Genomic DNA, 18,425 nt, shown 5'->3' on the forward strand with positions numbered 1-18,425 from the left:
GCTTTTGCACCTCTTGGCCATTATGCTCAAAATTGTCAAAAAATAAAAAATGCACCATTCTTATTGCTATTCAAACAAAAATAACAACAAACACACACACACACCAAAAAGCCTGAAGTGATAACTAGCCATACTCATGTGGTATATGAAGTCATAAAAACAGGCCTATTAACCCAAGCCTATATCTTCATTTTAACACAACACATTTTGTAAGGTCATGCAAGTCCAGAAAATGTATTTCCTCACATCATGATCTTTCCCAAACAATGAACACATCCTGAGACTACTCTTGATCAATACTGAGCAAGACTTTCACTAGCTTTATAACAGACATACATAATGAATGTTGGTTTTTTTTTTTTTTCAAGGTATAAATAGAGGAGGAAGGTATGAAATGTAGCTCCTACAAGCAAAATTATGTTGTTTTTAAATTATTATTGTTACACACATAATGCAGATATCAGTGTTAGCTGATAATGAAAATATCTTGATGGCACTGAGTTTCCTAATTATTACTCTTAATTTCATATGGCAAAGAATATTGCTACTGGCATTATCTAGACAACAGAAAATTAGCAAAATAGTCATAATTGATAGATTTGAGCAATGAGTAGGCAGGTGAATTAATTTGTTGTACATCTTGCCCAGTTTACTTCTGTGTAATTGTACTCAGTTTTCCCTAGTGACTGCCACAACTCTTTTCCCTTTAAATTCAGATATATGTAAATCAAATCCTTATAGAAGCACAAATAGCAATTATTTACAATGTATGTAATATCTTCAGACCTTGTTCTAATATTAAATAAGGGTCTTTGCTACTCTTTGAGTAACAGAAAGAGGCCAAAGGATAAGAGAATGTGGTCCTTACTTTTTGAGGTTTCTGATCCACCTTAGTTCCTTCTGACTGTAATACAGGAAATCTGTTTTTGTGTAAAAACATTGCTTTCAGGCTACTGGTTTTTGGTTTTGTATAATGTTGTTTATTGCTATCGTGCTGACACTGAATTACTGCTTCCTTCAAAATTCAAATGAAATAGACAATAAATGGCTCTCAAATAGCATGTATTTTTGTCCAAAGCATGACTGAATTCAATGAACTGTGCAGAATTTTTATATTCCTTAGGCAAAATGAGTCACTTTTGTGTTCTTCTCTTTATGTAGACATAGAGTCCCATCATACTGACACTAACAGCTTCTATCACAGATAGATGCCTTTGACTTTAGCTGTAGATATTGTACAGTATTCAGGAACTTGTTATTTGAACCGCAAACAAGACTGTCCATTTGTGATATATATATTTTGTTGCTACATCTTTTTGAGATTTTAACATTCAATGAGACAACAAAGTGTCAGCCTAGCTTACAACAAATCCTTTACTGTGGAAATAGAGATGGCATTTTAACAAATGCTCAGCTTCAATTTTTACTTACCTGGAGAGTGAGCTGCAACAGGACCGCTTGAGCTGGAGCAAAATTCAGCCCTTGCCAACTGCAACTGCTTTCTGCTTTCATCTGTTTGAAACAAACTAGTAGAATAAATGTCATAATTGACAGCAATACCCCTCTCCTTCCACTTAGGCTCAAGAGGTCATCTGAATTGCTGTCACTAGGCAGGAAATTCTGCCAGATTATATGTGGAAATGCCAGGCCAGCTGATGACTGCAACAGTGTCATAGTATGTAAGAAATGGTCTGAAATTCTTTATTTTTATTTTTTTATATATATATAATCCAGACTTTGTCCACAGTTAGTAGCTGGACTAAAAGTTAAATTCGGCTTTAAGCATGAAGTTTCACCATAAAGAGTCATGGCATTTTTCCCAGGCTCCAGCTCCCCCACCTAGCATTGGTTGATATGGCACATGGTCGTGTGGTTGCAAAGCCTCCCACCACAGTAGATGCATTAAGGAAATAGGCATGTCCTCAGAAAGCAGATGTCTTTGAAATCGTATTTGTTAGAAACTAAGCATCAAAACTTCCTCAGATGTTCACAAAAAGTATGGAGGATTACAAAGTAAATGATTGCAATTGTTGTATGGAGACTGCTAGTGGGAGGCTACGAAGAAGCTATTGGTTTCTACCGAATGTGTTCATACTGGGCAGGAGATTCCACAGTTCTGCTGAATCACTCCAGAAGCATTAGACGTAACTTGTTCGTAGCTGTTTTGCCAGACATAAATTTTCCCCTCCCCTTCCTCAAAGAGAAGAATTATTTTACATTATTGGTTACTGGCTTCCTAAAGAGTACAGCCATACATCACGGGGGGGACAACGAGCAGTCGTGTCACCTCCCGCAAGCAGAGCAATGCCCAGGCAGTCTCCAAGCAGTAGCCAGCAGTAGTCACAGCAGTAGCCAGAATCACAGAATCACAGAATCACAGAATTTCTAGGTTGGAAGAGACCTCAAGATCATCGAGTCCAACCTCTAACCTAACACTAACAGTCCCCACTAAACCATATCCCTAAGCTCTACATCTAAACGTCTTTTGAAGACTTCCAGGGATGGTGACTCCACCACCTCCCTGGGCAGCCTGTTCCAATGCCTCACAACCCTTTCAGTAAAGAAGTTCTTCCTAACATCTAACCTAAAACTCCCCTGGCGCAACTTTAGCCCATTCCCCCTCGTCCTGTCACCAGGCACTGCCCCCTGCCCGTCTCCATCTGCCCCCATGCTGATTGCTGGGTATGGTATGGAACATTCTTTTGGTCTGTTGGGGTCAGCTGTCCCACCCATGTTCCCTCCTCTTACTGCTCACTGCTTGCCCACTCACTGGGGATGGGGGCAGAGTGTGAAACACAGAAAGCCTCAATGCTGTGCAAGCAGTGCTCAGCAACAGCAAAATGGCAGTGTGTTACTGATACTGTTTCAGCCAAAATCCCAGACACAGCACCATATTGCCTGCTATGAATAAAGTTAAATCCACCCTGGGCAGGTCCAGTAATCTTGCTCATGTATAATTTGAAGTCATTAAATATTTATGATTTTTTTTTACTGGTTGAAGATGAGACTTCTACTTAAAAACGAGTTCATAGCACTGTAACGACTTTCCAAAAGCCATTTCCTGCACATTATGCCTTGTTCACACTTGAACATTGTTAGGAAAAGAGCCATGCCATTAAGACATATCCAGGAATCAGGCTTTGTAAATTCTTTGCTTTTTTCTAGCACATAGGCAGTGCCAATATGAGGTGTATCTACCCTAAAGCAATTACAAGTCCTTCACTGAAACAGAGCAAAAACAGAAATCTTTTTAACCAGCAGTAGACATGAGGCTTTTGTACTTTGGCAACCCTACTAACTAAAAGGGATGCAATCCATTTAGCAACGGGAAAAGAGAGCCCACCATGGACAGCCTGTGTGCGACACTGCAGAGTCACAGATGATGGAGACATGCCACCCTCGCCGAGTCTGAGGATGCTTGTGCCACTCGCCCTCCCAGGATCAGTTGTTCCCTGGAGGGGGATGGAGCGAAGTAGAGGACAAAGGGGAGATGCCGTCCTATGACAGGCCCCTGCATCGCTTCAGTGGGAAACTGTTTCCCTCCTCCAAAAGCGATTTTCTCCCCCAAACCCACCAGGGTCCCGAAACACACGGGACTGCACCACTCGCCTTTATTCCTTCCCTCCCACCTTTGACGCCCTCGGCTCCTGCACGCCGGGAGCGGCGCTGAGCCCCGCGCGGTCTGGGGCCGTGCCCGGGGGAGGGGTCCGGGGCTCGGCGGCAGCGGCCGTGCCAGAGGAGGGCGAGCGCGCAGACAGACAGACAGACAGACAGACAGACACCCCTTGAGGAAGTAGCCGGGGCTGCGAGAGAAAACGAGGAAGCGGCGGCTCCCGCGGAGCCCAGTGCGGGTCCAGCCCCGCTCCCGGCGCTTCGGCGGACCGGCACGGCTCGGCACGGCTCAGCACGGCTCAGCACGGTTCGGCACGGCTCGGCACGGCTCGGCACGGCTCAGCACGGCCCGGGGGAGCCGCCCTGCCCCGCTTCGCTCCCGGAGGCAGAGGCAGGAGGCGGCGGCGGCGGCGTCCGAGCGAGCGGCGGTGAGCAGCGGGGCCGGGGCTGTAGGGGCGGCCGCTCCGCCGGGCGGTGTGGGGCGGTGTGTGTGTGGGGCGGTGTGGGGGGCATCCGGACCCCCTCCGGGCGGAGGGAGGTTGGGGGGCGGGGGGCTGCGGGGCCCCGGCACCGGCGTCGCCCGTCGGGAGGGAGCGGCCGGCAAACGGGGCTCCGGGCGATGCGCCGGGGGGAGACGTCGGGGAAAGAGGTGCAGAGCGCAGTGCCGGCGCCCGAGGAACCCAAATCTGGAATTTCAACGGGGAAAAAATAGATGTAACTATGCGCAGCTGGAGATGGGTTTTAAACAGAGCGAAATCTGCACAACAGCGAGCCGCTGTAGGGCTTCTGAGCGGTGCATGATATGGCAAAGACTTGACACCCGACAAAATGTCTCTAAAAACGGGCTTCTCTCTTATCAAACTTCCTTATTTTGTTTCTGACAAAGCAACCATAGAGTGTTACTAGAAGTGTTGAAAGTGGGGCACTGCGGGCCTGATGGCCAACTCATTGCTGATCACTTCTTGTGTGTGCCAACGTTCATTTAATTTTCTTTTTTTACCGCCACACTGCTTAAACTTTGTGCTGGTTGAAGGGATGTTTTCAGGGCCAACGCTGAGCAATGCTTTTGTTAGGTGGCACTGATTCTACAGATAGTGTGATACATTGTAAAATACTTCCATTTTAAAACAAAATTGTTCCTTTTAAGGGAATGATCTGCTCCTGATTTATTTACTTTTTAATGTTCTTTTCTGTTGGGCTTCTTTCGTGCTCTTTTTGTCCGAGGAAGCTTAGGTCTCCTGACACTTTGGGCTGGATCTGCCGCCTAATCCATGGGCACAGCCATCCGGTGCAGGGCTAGTATCAGCATCTGAAGCTGTGTGTTTTTACAGGCGTGGAGGCCGTAAAGTACAGCAGAGTGCAGCACATTGAGGCAGCCCACTTAGAGGAACTATGACTTTTTTCTTTTTTTTTTTTTTTTATCCCTCTGTTGAGCATTGAGTGATAGACAGACAAATAAGGAAGTTTGAATGTTCTTTATATTCTGACAGTTTTCCTGTGGGGGAGAAGAAATATGGTTTGGTGAAGACAAAATAGTTTCAACTAAAGGGTTTGGAATCAATTAACATGCCCGCAAAAGACTGAAATAGGTAGAGGTAAATAATTGCTTCAAATTTCAAATTCACTTGAAGTAACTGCAAAATCCCAAAACATTTGAAACAATTGGTTTTGCTTCTTTTTAGAAATGTTCACACCAAAAAATGAAGGGTGAACTGTGTTTCTCTTCCATTTTCACACTGTGGTTCTGACACAAGTGCAGGACTCAACCCAAAGTTGCATGAAGACAGAAAAAGAAAATTGTTTTTAGAAGCAGATGGCAGGTTATGTTGAGAACAAAATAACATTTTATAAGACTGATGGTAAAATTATAAGCTGCATTTAAGCACCTGTGAAGATACTGATAACAAAAAATATTATATGGAGATGTAATCACAGTCTCCCATCCTTTCTTTTGCATCTGTTCTGCCAGAGACATTAGGAGTGAGAGAAGTTACCTCTGAATTGTACATTGTGTTTAGAGGTCTTGGGATCACAATCATAATTTTTATTTTTTTTATTTTGTAATTTTTATTTTTATTTTTTTCCTTCCTAAATGCTTTTACAATATGCAGTATTTAGCAGAAAGCAATGAGTCTGCTGCTGGCGTTCCTGGTTAGAATGTTATGACTGTAAGCAGTTGTGTTTGTTGCATTTGTACCAACTGAAAATTGAGAGTTTGTTGTTGTTTTTCTTTTAGCTTTGTGGACTTTGTATCTTTAGCTTTTCTCATCAGTGCCTGGAGATCTGTTGTGTGCACATCAGCTGAATATTTTGCTGCAGAGTAACAGAGCTGAAAATGGGATCTTATATGTTTTATATCTTACTTAAATGGAATGCAATACATATCTTTGAATATGAGTAACAATTACGGAGAAATCATCCCAATGAGCTATTTAAATTATTTATTTTGTACTTAGATATAATCATGTGCTTATGTGAGTTCCTAACTTGGGACAAACGTGTACCGCTCAGGCTACCCATGTCTTTGGATCTAGAGTGAAGAGTCTTTTTTAAAAGACAATGTTTGTGAGCACTAGTAATAAGGTTCAGTCATAAGAATGAAAACATTTCACCTTGCAAGGGTTTGCAGGATCAGCTTCTTAATTTCTAGTTTAGGAGGGGGAGGGGGGGAAAGCAATTTATTACAGAGAAATAGTTTCATAATCCAATTTAACAGTAATTTTGCTCATCTTTGACAAACTAAAATATTGGGGAAAAAGGTGACATTAGCTCACTTCTTGATGTTTTAGCTGGCATTTCTAGGAATGCTTGCACAGATAAACATTCCTAATATTTGCTATGCTTTGGCAAAGAAACGTTAAACATTTTTGCAGCTTCAGTTAAGCATTTTGTTTTCTCTTCTAAGAAAAAGAGAAACCCTGGGTTTTGCAGGATCCTCTTACGCTGCAGATGGTAGTAAAGTACACAATTATTAGTATTTATTTTGAGTGTAGTAAAAATACATTTATCACAAAATTATGGTTAACATCTGCATTTTCAGCCTGTAATTTTAGGATTCAGCAGGAAGGTTACATAGCTAGTGTCATGTAGCTTTTAATTTCATGATACAGGGTAACATGGAGGCGTAAAATTAAGCAAAAGAAAACCCTTGGACACCAACTTCTGTGTTGCTTGTTGGGGCAATGAGTAAATGTGAGCATTGCAAGTGCAAGAAGTGTGAAGGAGCCTTTATGCTCCTGCATCAAACCAGTGGAATATAGAAATTGATGGAGGAATGGAAAATTGATATGTTTGACACCTGCCTCAGAAAAATAAAATAAAAATTTGCAGCCTGTCTTTACATTCCAAAGCTAAATTTAGGTCATAACTTCCTGTCCCTGTACATACAGTGACTAAGTGGCCACTTCTTTAAACATGTTTGTTGAAAGAAAAGAAAGGGAGAATGTTTTTGAGACCTGCTGGGATCCTCATGTTCTAAGGAAACCCCTGTATTTGCAAGACGCTGCAAGCCTTTCCGCTTTACCAGGTACCAGAGCAACTACAAATTTAGCAAGTATTAGAATCTAAATAGCAAGCATGCAGAAGTATGATACAGAGTACTGCTTTGTGCAGTTTCACTATCACTCAGTTTGTAACTAGCTTATGTTGGAAATATGTTAATTTAAATGGCTAGAACTACCTTGCCATTTGTCTGGCTTTGTCTTTCCTTGCCTTGAGACAGTGTTCTTCAGATCAGGTATGGGATACCAGGTGTCCTGGATGGATGAATCCTAATATATACCGCAATTTCTCTTCCTTTCAAAATGCAAGGAGACAGCACAGGGAATATTTCAGAGCTGATGCTTAGTAAAGAGATCAGAGGCACAAAAAACTTTTGTAAAAAAAGTAGGATTTGAGGCACTAGAATGTAAATCTAGCCTCATAAATCCACACAGTAACTCCTAGGCTGGGGATGGAGCTGAAATTACAGGACTGCAGGAATCACAATTGTGTTTGGAGGTAGCTAGAGAAAACACAGGCAGGAAGTGTTAGAGTAGAATATATATGCCAGGGAAATGGGTGCACAATCAACTAAATATTTTAACGTTATAAAGTAAACAAAAATAACTTTTGACTTTTTTTTTTTTTTTTTTAATACTTAAAAATTCTTATCTTAAGCAACAGATCCAGTGAAATGAGTAAAAGGACCAGGGGTCAACACTGAATGCACCAGCCACAGCTGTCCTGCACTCATCCTCCTATACAGTCTCTCTTATTATTCTCCTTTCCTTGGACTAGATAATGAAGTAAGTGAGAAAAGGAAAAACTCTTTATTTTTTAGACCACAGTGTTTAAAACATGCAAAAGCCTGTGGGGTTTCTCTTAGTTAAAGCAAGTATATCTGAGAACAGAATTAGACTTCAGGATGATGAGCTAAAATGTTAAAATGGATGTCACTGCTGATCACCAAGTGTGAAGTTCTGCTTTTAAAAATTCTCGTTCAGATTTCACAACTGGCTTGACAAATTTCAGCAGAGTTAATCTTAGTTAAAAACAATGTCGTAATGTTTTTTAGAAACGCTATTTCTTGATTTTTGGTAGGGTTGCCTGAAAAGTTGGCTTCTTAATTTAGATTGAAAAACTGTGGCTAGAAACTTACTATAAAGACAGATTTCTTTCAACCTCTTTAAAAACATGGCACAGGAAAATTTGAATTAACCCCCCCTTTTTAACATATTGTTTGTAAAGAACACAGAAAAGCAAGCTGGCGGGTGCTCTAAGCAGGCAGTTTTGGATAGGTTCCGACTATGGGAAACTCAGCCCAAATTTGATAATGCAAATCAAGACAACAAGTTCACTGTATGTAAAAACAAAAGCAAGACTTTGGCAACATGAAGGTCTCCAATATCTGAAATACAGGGAATGTAAGTGAAGGAAGAAACATTAATGTAGTCTCTCTTTGACATGCAGTGTTAGAACTTACAACTGCATTTCAAAGAATACATGATATTTTGCTCAAAAGTTAGTAAAGCCAATCATATGTTTAAGTAAGGATTATTTTTGTAAATCAAGTAGTAGAATTAGCTATCTTTTGAATTAGGGTACCATCATGCAAATTTCTAAGAATCACACCAAGCTCTGTGGTGTAGTTGACACACTGGAGGGAAGGGATGCCATCCAAAGGGAGCTTGACAGGCTTTAGAGGTGGGCCTGTGTGAACCTCATGGCATTCAACAAGACCAAGTGCAAGGTCCTGCTTCTGGGCTGGGGCTATACCAAGCACATGTACAAAGTGGGTGGAGAACAGACTGAAAGCAGCCCTGAGGAGAAGAACTTAGGAATCTTGATTTATAAGAAGCTCAGCATGAGCTGTCAATATGCGCTTGTAGCCCAGAAAGCCAAACATTTCCTGAGAGACATCAGAAGTGTGGCCAGCAGGGCGAAGGAGGTGATTCTTCCTTTCTACTTTGCTCCCATGAGACCCCATCTGGGGTACTTCATTTAGTTCTGGAGCCCCCTGCATAATCAGACCTGTTGAAGCAAGTCCAGAGGAGGGCCATGAAGACAATCAAAGGGTTGGAGCACCTCTCCTATGAAGACAGGCTGAGGAAGTTGGGGTTGTTCAGCCTGGGGAAGAGAAAGCTCCAGGGAGACCTTAGAGTGGCCTTCTAGTACCTAAAGGGAGCCTACAGGAAAGCTGGGGAGGGACTCTTTGTCAAAGAGCATAGTGATAGGACAAGGAGCAGTGGTTTTAAACTAAAAGAGGGTAGGTTTACATTAGATATAAGGAAGAAATTCTTTACTGTGAGGGCGGTGAGGCACTGGCACAGGTTGCCCAGAGAAAGCTGTGGATGCCCCATCCCTGGAGGTGTTCAAGGCCAGGCTAGATGGGGCTTTGGGCAGCCTGGTCTGGTGGGAGGTGTCCCTGCCCATGGAAGGGGGTTGGAATTAGATGGTTTTTAAGGTGTCTTCCAATACAAGCCATTCTATGATTCTACGTGTTATTTAAAATAATGAGCATCGAGACAAAGAGTGTAGTTCTGACCAGTTCTGGCCATGCATACGTTAGGACAGGCCCCAAATCACAGTGGGAGGTGAGGCAGGTGGTATCGAGTGAATATTTTCTCCTCACATCACATGAGGCAAGAAACTGCTGCTGCTTCCGGTTAGCTGAACTACTTTGTGACTATCTCCATCCAGTCAGCATAACAAAGATCTGGACAGGTGCACAGAAGTGCAGGAAAATATCGGGCAGAGGAAGAGTGAATTCAAATCCACTGGACCCTCTTGCTGCAACAAAGGATGCAATCTTCTGTTAGCCTGCTGTAACAACTACTACCACTGGACCATTTGGCAGTGTAATCACTGACATTGCACAGAGGACTGTACACCATGAGTAAAGAAGCCTGACTATGAGCTATTTTTTTCCAGATTGGCAGTTTGTCATGCAAGAGCTAGGGAAATACTGCTTGTTGGCCCAGAACGTGTTGAGGCCAGGTGCATCCTCTCTCTGCCCAGAGTGATAAACGTGCCTTGTTGAGAGTCTTTCACTGGTCCAGGTGCTGCAAATGGGCTTCCTCTGTGGGAGGAAGGAGAGGGCTCATCTCTCTCTGCATTGCAGTTCTCGAACATTCTCATATTTTACATGAGAGGTAAGGGTACAGTTCATCCAAGTGGTCATTTGCTAGCTAAAAGGGTTTCCTGTCCCTTAGACTGGACTGTTGGATGTGCTGATTGGTAGTAGTGTATTTTCATTATGTAGTCTACCTTTGTAATATATGTGTCTTCATAAAAGCTAGCCAGGAAGAGCTGGCCCCATTGCTGGAAGATACTATTTTTGGAGAAGCCTTCCTTCCTTTGATCTGGCTTCTAACTAGAAAATTATTCAACAGATTTTATTTAAGAAACTGATCCTTAATGTCGGCAGTCTAGCTGTGTAAACTAATATCACCTTACCACCTCTTCCCCTCTGACCAGCCCTCCCCAAGGAAGAGAAAAAGAGACAAAAAAAAAGTGTGTGTGTATGTGTGTGTGTGTGGGGGGGGGGGAGGGGAAGGAGGAGGAGGGAGAGAAGGAAGGGAAGTATTTAGGAAATTTTAGTGACATTTTGATGTGTTTTGATTTTACTGTGACTTCTTGCTCATAACTATTTTGTTGTAGCAGCCTCTGGTTTACAACCCAAGTCTTCTGTGAAAAGAATATATTCCATCTGGAAACATGCTATGCTGACATGCTCAGTGTCACTCTGTCAATGAACCTGAAAATACCCAGGCCATTGGATGGGAAGTTGCTGTTATTTTTAGCAATTCTTCTTTCAAGTAGACTGATAATATTTTTGTTTTGCTCTTCACATGTTCTGAATGACTTTATATGTTCATTTCACAGCTCTGTCTAGCAGCAGTGATAGCCTCTATGGTACGTAACAGTGCTTTACTTTCTACTGTTTGAGTGCTATTTTGTCTGGAAAGGCATTAAATATGAAACAAACAAACAAACAGAAAAAAAGAAAGAGAAGAACTTGATAAATATATATAAAAACTTTATATATCGGCTCAGTAATTCAAGTACTTAGAGGTAGCTTTTGGCTCCCCAAATACATTTTTCTAAGGGCACCTCTGCCCAGTCTGTTTTGTCAGCTCTGAGAAGAGACAGTTACGCATGTACTCTTCTGCAGTCACTGAAGAGCCCAAAGCTGGTGGGACAAATTATATTTTGTTTGTTTGTTTGTTTTATAATTCATACAGTGAGCATAGGACACCCCTGAATAGTATACATGGTGCTTTTTCTAAGCATCTGTGTTGGTGAAGGGCAAGCTGTACCCAAAAAGGTCTGTTCACATCTTGTCACAGAAGGAAAACTGTTTCTCAGGAGACTAGACAAGGATCTTCCTGGAATATCTTGATTACTTTTCTTTGGGTGTTAGCAAATAGTGGGTCCGCTTTTCCGTATGGTGGCTTAATGAGTACTGATCAAAGTAAACTACTTTGCCCCAAAGGCAGCATGCTTCTATATAAATGATGCTACCTGTTTTTAGATAGGAATGCTTGCTTTGACAGGAGGTATCTTTAGCCAGGGGAAATCATTGCATTTGTGACAGCGTAAGAGCTCCCTGGCAAAGGAGGCAAAGAACTAATGACTAGTTGAGCATTCTAAGAAGGGGAAAGGAAGTGTTGATATTTTTGTGATTTTTTTTTTCCTAAAGAAAAACAAAAAGAAGAGAAAGCTTTGTTTATTTGTCTGGCAGTATTTATTTAGTTAGTTTCAGTAACATTCTGAGCATTTTAAAGTTCAAAGTATTAAAAGGTTTTTAGAGGAAAACTGTGAAATGTGAATATTCTTCCAAAGACAGAAGAGTGTGAAAAGGAATGTGGAAGAGAGAAAATAGATACCTAGCATCAGTTAAAGATGTTTTTTTTTTGTTGAGCAATGGCTCTCCATATACTAAGTACAGAAGCTCATGGAAGGCAGCTAAAGACACTTTATGAGCACCAGAACAAATTCTATTTTGTTTGTTTGTTTGTTTGTTTTAGAATTCCTACTGTGAGCATAGGAAGCCCCTGAATAACATACATGGTGCTTTTTCTAAGCATCTGTTTGCCTTGTAATAGGACAGTAATAGTGCTGCCAAGTCAAGTAAAATTTCCTCAGGAAATATTTCACTAGCTATAGTGCCTGGAGTCGTCTGATGATATCAGAGTGTCAGATGCAGTTTCAAATAACTGAAGGCTTTTCTGTCATGGTTCAGTGTAGATAAAAACATCTATCTAACCATCTTCAGTACAGATAGAAATGACTCTGGAAAGCACATCCAAACAAAAATATTTTTAAAATGACAGGGTTTTTTTTTGAAGCTGGTAATACTTTTAAATGTTTGTGATTTTTTTCCAGTTCTTTGGATGAATGACTTTGGTACAAAGGAGTAGATAATTGGTGTTTACTCTAAACCTGGTAGATGAAGTGTAACTTGTTCAACAAGCAGGTTTTTGTTCTCATGTGGCCAAAATGCTGAGGAGTTACATTAACTAGAGCAAACACTGTTTTTACTTAAGATGAGAAAGCTAACAGCAAGGCCACTGACATTCAGAATCGTGAGAGCACACAACCTGGCACAGACGGACAATCCCACTTGTTACTAACGGTATTATTAGACTCAGGTTGTGAACTGCTCAGCAGAAAAATCTTCTGGGCTCAAAGCTACTATATTCTATATCTTAGATACAGTTCAGTTAGAAGAGACCTTCAAAAACCATCTAGTCCAACTACCTAAACACTTCAGGGCTAAACAAAGGTTAAAGAATATTAATAAGCACATTGTCAAAATGCCTCTTGAACAATGACAGGTCTGGGGCATCAACCACCTTACTAGGAAGCCTCTTACAGTGTTTGACCACCCTCAGAATCAAGAAATTTTTCGTGATGTCCAGTCCAAACCGCCACTGGAGGTTCTTTGTGCCATTCCCACATGTCCTGTCAGGGCGAGAGAGACTAGCACTGGCTTCTTCACTTCCCCTCCTCAGGACGTTGTAGACAGCCATAAAATCACCTCTTGGCCTCCTTTTCTTCAGACTGGACAACCCCAGTGTCCTCAGCTTATCCTCACAGGACATGCCTTCCAGCCCTTTTATCAGCTTTGTTGCCCTCCTCTAGATGCACGTTCTTTACATATTGAGAAGCCCAGAACTGCATACAATATTCAAGTCAGTGCTAAATACAGCAGCAAAATGACCCCTTTTGAATGGCCAAATATACTTTTAAATGCACCCCAAAATGTGGTTTGCCCTCTTGGCTGCCAGGGCGTGCTACTGGCTCATGTTGAGCCTGCTGCTGACCAGCACCCCCAAATCCCTTTCTGCTGAGCTGCTCTATAGCCACTGGCTTCCTAGTCTGTAGCTATGTTCAGCATTACTGCATGCTAGGTGTATCATGTGGCATTTTCCTTTCTTGAACTTCATGTTGTTACTGATTGTCCACTGCTCTAATCTATCTAGATCCCTCTACACAGCCTCCCTTCCCTCCAGGGAGTCAACAGCACCTCCCAGTTTAGTGTCACTGGCAAACTTGCTGAGGATATATTCCACTCCTGTATCCAGATCATTGATAACAGTGTTGAACAGAACTGGACCTAGAACTGACCCCTGGCAAACACCACTGGAGACCAGCTGCCAGCTAGGTGTAGCCCCATTCACAACATTTTCAGCACTACTTTTGAGCCAGTTCATCACCCAGTGTAGCACGAAAACTGTTTATCTCACAGCTGAAGAATTTATCCAGAGGGATACTGTGAGGGACAACAGTAAATACCTTACTAAATTCAAGAAAGATTACATCTGCTGCTTTCTCTTTGTCCAGCAAGTGAGTCACTTTATCATAGAAGATCAGGTTAATAAGGCAGGATTTTCCCTTGATGAACCGATGTTGACTATTCCTGGTAATAGGTTTGTTCTTTAACCAACTTTCAGAATCCCCCAGAAAAATCTTCTCCATAACTTTTTCTAGGAATGGAGGTTAGACTAGCAGGTGTGTAGTTTCCTGGGTCTTCTCTTATGCCTTCTTGCTCTTTCTGTAAATGGGTACAAGTTGGCTAGCCTCATCCTTACTTGTTAGGTTAACACCTCCATTAGGTAGCAGTTCAATGTTTTCCTTTGAACTAATCTCGCTATTGACATACTTGGCAAGTAAGGCCTTGTTTATTTGACACCACATTGGCCAGTATCAACTCAGGTGGAGCTTTGGCTTTTCTTTTTATTCCCTGCAGATGTGAACTGCAGATCTGTACTCTCCCTGTGGAGCCATCCTCAGATGGTACTGTACTGTCCTTTGGCTTAACCTCAGTATTCCTAATTTCCTAGGGTCTAGTATTCCTAGTGCCTTGGTGATCCTTGTTTAAAGCACTTTCGGTCTCAGTCTCACTAGTTTATGGACCAACTAACGTTTCCCCCACTGAGGCAGGTAGGTCTCAGGAGTAGCACCAAGCACATCCCACAGCCTGAGAGCTGGGTGGTCGCATGAGCTGCCTGGTTGCCAGAGTTCAATCCCACAGAGCATGAGAGGAACAGAAGCAGAGGGCATGGCTGTCTGCTGGGTGGTCACCATGTCTGTGCCTCCTCCTTGCCACACACCTGACAGAATATTGTTTAATGTGTTTTGTTGTTGGCTGGGGAGGCCTCCAAGGCCCCAGCCCAGGCCTGCTAGTGAGCAGAGCAGGTGACCAGATAGGGCCACCCACTGACAGAGTGACAGGGTGTTCTGCCCTTCTAATGGCCACCCTATGGACTGCCATGCAAACTGCCGTGGGTGCTGGCATTCTCTAGGGGTGGGTTATATGTGACTGCCTGGCATTTGAAATGACTGTGCTTCAGCTGGCTGTGCCCAGCTTGTGCCAGGCCCTCTCTTGAGGCTGTTGCCTGCAGGCTGGTGCCTCTAGACACAGTGCCCACAGAGCACAGAGGCCAAGAGGCAGGGCCCAGGCACCCCTTCACACACCTCCTGAGATGTCGCAAGCCCCACACATTTCTCAGTACACATCAGCTGCTGCTGTGATTACTAGTGACCAGAGGCTTGTTCCCAGACAGACTTTAAGCTACAATTCTGTTAAATGTATATCTCATTGTTTAAACAGCCTAGCAGGATCACTGTAGTTATCATAAAAATACTGTGAGAAATCAGAATTATTTGAAAGTATGAAAATGCTTCTGAAACCAAACTGCTATAAAGTAAAATATGGAACTTGGCTCCCAAAACAGATGTCTGATAAAAGTGCTAATGAGAGACAAAAGCTGAAGAAATAGTATCAGCGAAATTTGCTTGAAGTCTAACAGATATGCTTTGTGTATCTGTCAGCATTGCCTGGGAGTGTGTGTGGAGCAACAGAAGGCCAATGGCATTCTGGCTGTTACCAGGAATAGTGTAGCCAGCAGGACCAGGGAGGTGATCATCCCCCTGGACTCTGCTCTGGTGAGGCCACACCTCGAGTACTATGTTCGGTTTGGGGCTCCTCACTACAAGAAGGACATCGAAGCCCTGGAGCATGTCCAGAGAAGGGCTATGAAGCTAGTGAAGGGCCTAGAACACCAGTCCCATGAGGAGCAGCTGAGGGAACTGGGATTGTTTAGTCTGGAGAAGAGGAAACTCAGGGGAGACCTCATTCTCTCTACACCTACCTGAAAGGAAGGTGTGGGGAGCTGGGGGTCAGCCTCTTCTCACAGGTAACTAGTGACAGGACTAGAGGGAATGGCCTCGAGTTGTGCCAGGGAAGGTTCAGTTTGGAAATTATGAGACATTTCTTCTCAGTAAGAGTAGTCAGGCATTGGAGTGGGTTTCCCAGGGAAGTGGTGGAGTCACCGTCCATGGGTGTGTTTAAGGAATGGTTGGATGTGGTGCTAAGGGACATGGTTTAGTGGGTGATATTGGTGCTAGGGGGATGGTTGGACCAGGTGATCTCAGAGGTCTTTTCCAATCTTAATGATTCTATGAAAGAAAGCATATTGTAGAGTCTGAAGTGTAGAATAAAAATAGTGCAGCATAATGCTTAGATGCTCAGACGGAAGCTACAGAAATCAGATAAATTAACTTGACTATAGGAAGAAAACTTCTCATGGAGACATTGGAGAAAACTCATGAATAAAAGTCATGAATTCTCTCATAGAGATGGAGGTCCAAAGATGAGTGGTGGAAAAGCTGCTGTAGACTGTAAGCTGGTGAGAGATGCAGTACATGGATACTGAGATGGACTGTCCTAGGCTTCAATACAAAGCCAGGATACTTCCCTGAGGAAGACTAACATACTGCAAGAAATGTGGTGGTGATTCTGTGGATGTCACCTTTTTCTTTATGCCAGCACTATACCCATCTCTTTCGTTATGATGAATGGACGTTGTTCAGAGATGTCACTATCTACAAAAGCTGTAAAAATCATCAGTGTTACTAGTTGAATTAATAAGATCTTAATTTTTTCAGTAGGTCAGAAAGGTCAACCTAGTGTCCTGATCAAACTCGAGTTTGTTGGAGTGACTTGAGAGAACAGTATTCTGCTTCATTTCCTTCCCTGTCTATTTTTAAACATTCACTGTGTTCCTCCTGATTTCAGCACAATTTTCACATAAAAATTCCTCTCCTAAGGTCTAGATAGACATTAAATCTTTATGTTTATGCAGGAAGGTAAAGCAAACATGTAAAGCTAATCTGATGAATCAAATTAAGACAACCACTCAGCTGCTTAGACAGACTGGAAGGTGATTTTAAAGCTGAAGTTGAAGAAAAGAGATTATTATTATTATCCATTGTATTTGTCAAAATACTACACGGATGTAAATATCTGCTCCAAATGCATAAAGATGTAAATATCTGTGAGGTGATAACAATAAATTTATAATGCCTTTATGCTAATCATAACAGAATTTATATAATTATGGAATATACTATTAAGATTATAGAAAACTGAAAATACCACAATGCTTAATGTATTGAGCGTTGTCCAAACACTTCTTGAACTCCGGCAGGCTCAGTGCCTTTCCCACTGCCCTGGGGAGCCTGTCCCAGTGCCCAACCACCCTCTGGGTGCAGAACCTTTCCCTAACCCCCAGCCTGACCCTCGTATCACCCTGTGCTAGAACAAATTGTTGCACTGTATTTTTATCATTCTGTCTAGTAAATATTTCTTAAGTCTTGACCATGAGGAAGACATTTGCTCTGAACTATACTTCCTTTGTTCCTTGACTGCCCACAGAATATTACTTTGAAAAACAAAGGAATGGAAAAATTAACTGTTCAAATAAAGAGCTTACTCAGAGCTCTGTTTCACCATTGCATGTCTTTTGATCTTTTGTCCTAATTCAGTCCTTTGCTCTTTTTATAGTTGGATGAGTACAGTAATCACTTGGCTGACCCTAAGTCTCCTTCCATATTCTTGGTTTATCTTTGTAGTGAGATTCATATTTCCTATTTATTATTTTTTACGTACAGTGGAGATCAATACCTCAGTAACACTGTGCTCACTGCGAAGAAAACCTTTCAGTAACACCATGATTTTAGCCTTATCCTTGTCTAAATATAGCAGGTCAAAGAGGAGTAAGCTATGGGTAGCTGTATGATCAGCACAGATTCTTTCAAACACTTTCAAGGTGTGTTTTCCTAAGTTTTGCTCCTCTGTTTTGTAAAAATGTTCTACCTCTCTCCATGGATGAAAAGGCTGAGATGCTAAACTCATGTATTATGTCTGGAGCACCCACTCTCTGCAACATTGATGAGGAAGTTACCCAAAGGGAAGTGCGTAACTGATTTTCTTATGTATTTGCATAATACTTCCCCCCCCTTCTCCCCACACCCCACATATTAGATAACCACGATCTTTGTTTGCATTTTAGCTTCCTTAAAAGTCACATTTTTTGGCTATGGGGAGAGACGCCTCTACACTCAAGTACATGTCTCATGTACTTCCTTCAGCCTTTGGGGACTGAATCTCCATCTCAGAACCTCACATTTTTAACTGTGGTAACTCGATGAGCTCAGAATTAGATGTCCTCTGAAGGAACTGAGAGGAGGGAAAAAAACTTCTACTATCTTACTAGAAGGACATTAAACTCCAAAAATGAAGGCAAAACATGAAGGTCCAGCCAAAGAAAAGAGCCATCTCAAACTCAGAAATTCCTCCAAATTTGAAGTTTTTAAACATTATCTAAGGTTTTGTGTGTATATTTGTCTCCTTGCACTTCACTGGGGCACTACATTAGTCCAAACATCTCCCAGTGTTGTCAAACACTGATTATTCTTCATATATTAGCAGTGGTAAAGAAACGTTGTCTGAAATCCATAAACAATAATCTGCTTTTTAACCT

The 18,425-nt window shown here is 42.2% G+C and overlaps 1 protein-coding gene across 3 annotated transcripts in view; it reads left to right on the forward strand.

Annotated features, from left to right (window-relative positions):
* Window positions 1-3,717: 3,717 nt before the first annotated feature.
* The window catches only part of SYK (spleen associated tyrosine kinase), a 56,144-nt gene continuing 41,436 nt past the window's right edge, over window positions 3,718-18,425 (forward strand). Inside the window, exons 1-2 of one of the 3 annotated variants that reach the window (XM_038171084.2) lie at window positions 3,718-4,040; window positions 10,978-11,007. The gene's annotated coding sequence lies outside the window, so the exon portion shown is untranslated. The remainder of the gene's footprint in view (window positions 4,041-10,977; window positions 11,008-18,425) is intronic. The other 2 variants (XM_072031288.1, XM_072031290.1) reach the window with 2 other exon arrangements.

The sequence above is a fragment of the Anas platyrhynchos genome, chromosome Z (assembly GCF_047663525.1).
Source record: "Anas platyrhynchos isolate ZD024472 breed Pekin duck chromosome Z, IASCAAS_PekinDuck_T2T, whole genome shotgun sequence".
In the NCBI taxonomy this organism is placed as follows: Eukaryota; Metazoa; Chordata; class Aves; order Anseriformes; family Anatidae; genus Anas; species Anas platyrhynchos.